The following is a 6,354-nucleotide window of genomic DNA, read 5'->3' as shown; positions in this document are numbered from 1 at the left end:
ACTGTGTCATCAAACCTCCTGTCTTTTTTTTTTTTTTGACAATCTATAAAGTTTGGTGAAAAATTATTTCTTTTTATTTGATAGGCAACACAATTAGTAATAAAGAGGAAACAGCCTAGACAGAGGAGTCAAGAGTTCTAGATCCTCTCATTCCGTTAGAGCTAACCTTGGGCACGTCACTTTTCTAAGTCTCAGGTTCCTCTTCTGTAAGATGAAAAATTAAAATATCTCATATTATCATTACAAGAATCAAAATGGGAAAATGTACATGAATGGGCTTTGCAAAAATAAGGTTCTACTCATAAAGCATCAGTTATGCTGTTTCTGCCTGCAAAGGGATTTAAATTTGCATTTACTCATTTACTCCCTGTCAATCAGTCCTCCTTGAGAAAAACTTATAACAATCTTTCTAAAACAGAAGACCAGAGTTAGGGGCAAGATTAGAGTAAATCTAGTCCCCAAAAGGAATTGTAACTATAAATTTGGCCTAGTGAGACCACACAGGGAAGCAAGTAGTCTTTGACCACATTTACAGTTTCAAGAAGAGGCAGTTGAACTCTATGAACACTGAGTGATACCCTGATCGGCTGATGTCCAATCAATTGATTTCCACTTGAGAATGCTATTACATCTTTAGCATCTAGATGGGTGGATGAATTGAATTCTGCCAGGAGTGAACTGCACAAATGCACTCATCTCACACGCTAGCAAAGTAATGCTCAAAATTCGCCAAGCCAGGCTTCAATAGTACATGAACCATGAATTTCCAGATGTTCAAGCTGGATTTAGAAAAGGCAGAGGAACCAGAGATCAAAATGCCAATATCCACTGGATCATTGTAAAAGCAAGAGAGTTCTGGAACATCATCTACTTCTGCTTTATTGACTACGCCAAAGTCTTTGTGTGGATCACAATAAACTTTGGAAAATTCTTCAAGAGATGGGAATACCAGACCACCTTACCTGCCTCTTGAGAAATCTGTACACAGGTCAAGAAGCAACAATTCGAACTGGACATGGAACAACAGACTGGTTCTAAATCAGGAAAGGAGTACGTCAAGGCTGTATATTGTCACCCTGCTTATTTAATTTATATGCAGAGTACATCGTGCAAAATGCTGGGCTGGATGAAGCACAAGCTGGAATCAAAACTGTAGGGAGAAATATCAATAACCTCAGATATGCAGATGACACCACCCTTACGGCAGAAAGTGAAGAGGAACTAAAAAGCCTCTTGATGAAAGTGAAAGAGGAGAGTGAAAAAGTTGGCTTAAAGCTCAATATTCAGAAAACGAAGACCATGGCATCTGGTCCCATCACTTCATGGCAAATAGATGGGGGAACAGTGGAAACAGTGGCAGACTTTATTCTGGGGGGCTCCAAAATCACTGCAGATGGTGACTGCAGCCATAAAATTAAACGACGCTTGCTGCTTGGAAGAAAAGCTATGACCAACCTAGACAGCATATTAAAAATCAGAGACATTACTTTACCAACAAAGGTCCATCTAGCCAAGGCTATGGTCGTTTCACTAGTCATCTATGGATGTGAGAGTTAGACTATAAAGAGGGCTGAGCACCAAAGAATTGATGTTTTTGAACTGTGGTGTTGGAGAAGACATTTGAGAGTCTCTTGGACTGCAAGGAGATCCAACCAGTCAATCCTAAAGGAGATGAGTCCTGAGTTTTCATTGGAAGGACTGTTGTTGAAGTTGAAACTCCAATACTTTGGCCACCTGATGTGAAGAACTGACTCATTTGAAAGGACCCCGATGCTGGGAAAGATTGAAGGCAGGAGGAGAAGGGGACGGCAGAGGATGAAATGGTTGGATGGCATCACTGACTCAATGGACATGAGTTTGGGTAAACTCCTGGAGTTGGTAATGGACAGGAAGGCCTGGTGTGCTGTAGTCCATGAGGTCGCAAAGAGTTGGACACGACTGAGGGACTAAACTGAACTGAACTGATGTGAAGAACTGACTCACTGGGAAAGATCCTGATGCTGGGAAAGATTGAAGGCAGGAGGAGAAGGGGATGAGATAGAATGAAATGGTTGGATGACATCACTGACTTGATGGACATGAGTTCAAGTTGGTCCGGGAGTTGGTGATGATGGACAGGGAAGCCTGGCATGCTACAGTCCATGCGGTAGCAAAGAGCCGGACATGACTGAGCAACTGAACTTAACTGAGGCGTGAACAGCTGCTTCACAGCTGGGAGCTTCCAGAATGCTAAGGTGCAAAAATGAGTCACGTTTTCTGAAATTAGCTCTGGTGATTCTATATTGAAAAACACGTTACTCCATAGAGAACTATTCAAAGGCTATACTTTGAAAATACAGGACTGAACATATACACCATTGTAAAAACTGTTAAAATCTTGATTGTAAGCATATGCTACTGTATTACAATTCTCTGTATTACATAAGAGAGTTGAAATAACATCTCTAGATATATAACTGGATCCCTAGTTTACTATTTTTGTACAGGTTAACAATAATGTCTGTAGAGACTAATTACTCGATAACATTGAACAAAAATGAAATGAGGCTGGGCTTATTTTAAAATATCTCTACCTGGCACCAGCAGGACTTGGTAAAATTATGAGCTTGATTTTCTGTTCCATTGGTGAAGTGTGACATAAAACTATCAAAGACCACCTGTCGTAGCGCCATATACATTTAAGTATGGAGTTTCAAATTACACTTCCAAAAGAAAAACTCCATTATATCCTGCACTTAATAAAAGGCTTAGTTCTCCAATGAAGGGGGATTCTGCTTGCCTACTCTTCCAGCACTAGGACTACTTTTTTAGCTTGCCTCCGGAAACTCTGGATAAGGTCACTGATTTCCACTGTATTCTAAGTGGTTTTGTTTACAGAAATAGCTTCTCTTAGATTTAGAAGTTTGTCATGAAGTTCGGTACTAAGAATATCGACCACTCTGGACTGTCTCCAAAGCTAACGGATCCTCCTATAGGCAAGAACTTATTTTTGTGCTTCTGTGATCACACAGGCCAAGACGCCCTTCCGCAGCATAATTCAAAGTCCTCATTAGGTACTCAGTCATCGAGTGCCCCATGTCTGGAAGTGTTAGTCGCTTAGCCAAGTCCGACTCTTTGAGATTCCATGGACTGTAGCCCACCAGGCTCCTCCGTCCGTGGGATTCTCCAGGAAAGAATACTGGAGTGGGTTACCATTTCCTTCTCCTGGGGATCTTCCCGACCCAGGGATCGAACTGGGGTCTCCCGTATTGCAGGCAGATTCTTTACTCTCTGAGCCGTTATTTTCCATGCTCTTGGTTCTGAAGCTGCTCAGTGATTTCGGAGTTTACCTAGGCATAAGCCTACCTCCAAGTGAAAAGGCTGCCACCCAGTGAAGAAAAGGGAAAAAAAAAAAAAAAATACTTAAGATATTGGAAGTCCAGCTTCGTCACAATACGTGTAGTTTTTTCCTCATCTTAAAATATTTACTCACATCTCCCTGGAGAGTCTTTTAAAATAACTTCTGAGACAAACTTCAACCGTAACTAATTAGTGGCTGCTTTCTAGAAACAATTTACAAAGTGTACCTGCAGAATTCTCGTCTTTTTATTAAAGACACAGCTCTTAATATCTGTTTCTAGTAGGACCCATAACCTTCAGCCAGCAGCCCCGCCCACTTCTAAATCCGCTTAGAGTGCCACCTCCTCCTTTGACGTTCAGCCTATCACATATTCTCTACTGGCTCAGGGTAGCTATCGCGAGACTCTAACGGTATCTTTCGAGAGTCTCTAACCGTGTGGACTTGCGCAGAAGAGACTCATGAAGCTAGGGTTGGAGAAAAGGGGCGGGGCGTCCCGACGTGCGCGTTCACCTTGACCCCACGCTCCAGCGCGCGCCCGGCATCTAGGCGCTGTGGTTTCTGGGCCCCCGGGAACCCCAACACAAACCAGCATAAAGCGCGCGTGCCCACCTCAGGCCGATGTTCAGTGGATAGCGAATGCGTGCCCGGGACCTGCAGGGGCATCAGAGGGCCCTGGGCCTTGGTGCAGAGAGGCTCTAGGGGCTTGGAGAAACAGTCTAGGTAGGCGCTTGGGTGATAGAGGGTCAGGGGTCAGAGGTCGGGGGCGGAAGGCGTTTATGGACGCATACAGAGGTCTGAGAGAGGGACGACTCCGTTGTTTTGAAGCCTGGGAAACTAAGAGGCTGAGGGGGAGCCGCAGCGCGAGTCTCCCCGACCCTTCCCCATCCCAGACGTGCGGGCCTGGGGACCGCCGCGGCTTGCCCGGGACGAAGAGGAGCCGCGGAAGGGAGGCTTGCTTTCCCCCCGCGGACTGGGGCCTACGGAGTCTCGTTCGAGCGTCCTAGGGCCCTTGGTCTCGCTCCTCTGCCTCCAGGGAGCTTGTTTGCCCGGCCTGCTGGGAGCGATCGGCGCTGACAGCCTTGCTCAGACTCCTCAAACCGCTTTTGAGTCTTTGGGAAGAAAACTGAGTGGGTATCACCATTCTCCTCAGATATGCCCCTGGAGAGTGGAACTGGGCAGCTGCCTAGCTTATTGGTGTGCGGGATTGTAAGTGTAGTAAAGGGGAGGCCGGGGCCTCTGAGTTAAAGTTCTCAGGTACCTCAGGAATCAGGTTAATTACATTCGCATTCAAAACCAGCCTTGCATTTTGTGCCTTTTGACTTCCGTGATAGTTTCTACTTTTCTGAACCAAGATATGTTTTCTGATGGTTGACGGTCAGTATCAGATAAACAGGATTAGTAAACAGTGATTTTGTGCCTTTTTTCTAAGAGATTTGACCTTAGCAATGAAGTAAAAACCCTACATGTTTGGTGTTTTCCTTTTTCCGCCTGCAATGTGGAAGACCTGGTTCGATCCCTGGGTTGGAAAGATCCTCTGGAGAAGGGAACGGCTACCCACTCCAGTATTCTGGCTTAGAGGATTCCATGGACTGTGTATATAGTCCATGCTCGCAAAGAGTCGTACATGACTGAGCGAGTTTCACTACTTCTGTTTGAATTAACTTGTGACTTTAATAAACAAAAATACTTGTATTAGAGCTATTTTCAATTATTCTTTTGGGTGATAGCAAGAATGATGAAACTCCCATGAATCGAAATGATCCATGATACCGGTACCGTCACCAGAAAGGCTAGTTGGTTTATGATGAGAAATCATGCTGGAAGCAAGATACAAGTGAGCAGTAGTAGGATAAATGTTCTGTATTGCAAAACATGGCACTTCCTAGAGTTTACAGAATCCACTTAGCCAATAAGCTGGCAGTTGAGAATAAAATGGTTTGAAGGATGCTAGTTATATATATCCTCTTCTTGTCCGGCCTAAAGAACTGTACTTACAGGATTATTAAATCTGTTATTAAGAGTTCAGGCTAGAAAGATTTGGGGGAATAGAATCTGCTGGTGAAAAGGCCTTTTATAAGTATCTGTGACTAACTATATTTTAGAGTTCTGCAGAGGAAAATACTGTCAACCTGCTGGGGTTATCACTAAGAAAAAGGTTGTGGTAATGCTAGGTCATTGAGAACTTCTCAGTCATCGGTAATGATTGAGTTTCACTTGCATAAGACTTACCTTGCAGTGCGATATCTCAAGTGTATATACTCTCTATTTTCCTGGATAGCCTAAATCAGGACCTACCACGGGTTTGTTCTATATCATTCAGTATTGGCAATTATCTTTTAATGAAGAGATAGTAATTTGGAGGGGGGGAAATCTGAATAAGTTTAATTGATATCCATTTGTCGTATTGTCTTAGTAACTTAACATTTTATGTTCGTTTTTCCAGCAGTCTATCTTTGTTTTCTGTTAAAGACACGGATCAGTCAGTTTTCTCTGTTTCACTCTGGGCCAGAAATTGTAAGGAGTAGTTTCACACTACCTGTAGTCTGTTTGAATGTGTTTGAGTGAGATTCGTCCAAAAAGAAATTTGAGTAAAAGTACTTCTGAGTCCTTGAGAAGAGAGAGAATATTCACAGAGTTAGAGATCTTTATTTCACATTACTTTGTATATCATTTCCATTCTGGCCCTGACCCGGCATTGGGAGTACAGTGCTGAATAGGGTACTGTTCCTGCCCAGCTTTCGAGTAGTTCAGAGTCAAACAGCTGAGAACACTGCAGCAGTTGGAATCAAGAAGGAGAGGCCCTTAACTCAGCATACCTGGTCGTGGAACATTTTGTGGGAGATTAGGATATTGATAGGCCGAAAAGCATGAAAGGGCATTTCAAGCAAAAGGTATTTAAAGGAATGAGAGTGAAAGTGTGGTTCATGTAGGAAACTGTGATATATAATCATGTTACACCCAAACACTGGTATTTAAGGAGGGGAAGAAGAAGATTCATCTGGTATGAGGAAAAT

General features: G+C 43.4%; 1 protein-coding gene across 2 annotated transcripts in view; it reads left to right on the top strand.

The window, feature by feature from the left end:
• Window positions 1-3,815: 3,815 nt before the first annotated feature.
• SHPRH (SNF2 histone linker PHD RING helicase, E3 ubiquitin protein ligase) overlaps window positions 3,816-6,354 on the top strand; it is a 91,030-nt gene continuing 88,491 nt past the window's right edge. Inside the window, exon 1 of one of the 2 annotated variants that reach the window (XM_010851496.1) lies at window positions 3,816-4,060. The gene's annotated coding sequence lies outside the window, so the exon portion shown is untranslated. The other variant, XM_010851497.1, reaches the window with a different exon arrangement.

Source organism: Bison bison, unplaced genomic scaffold (genome assembly GCF_000754665.1).
Source record: "Bison bison bison isolate TAMUID 2011002044 unplaced genomic scaffold, Bison_UMD1.0 scf7180017864303, whole genome shotgun sequence".
Taxonomy (NCBI): domain Eukaryota; kingdom Metazoa; phylum Chordata; class Mammalia; order Artiodactyla; family Bovidae; genus Bison; species Bison bison.
Note: the sequence above shows the minus strand (reverse complement) of the source record. Positions and strands in the feature narration are given on the sequence as shown.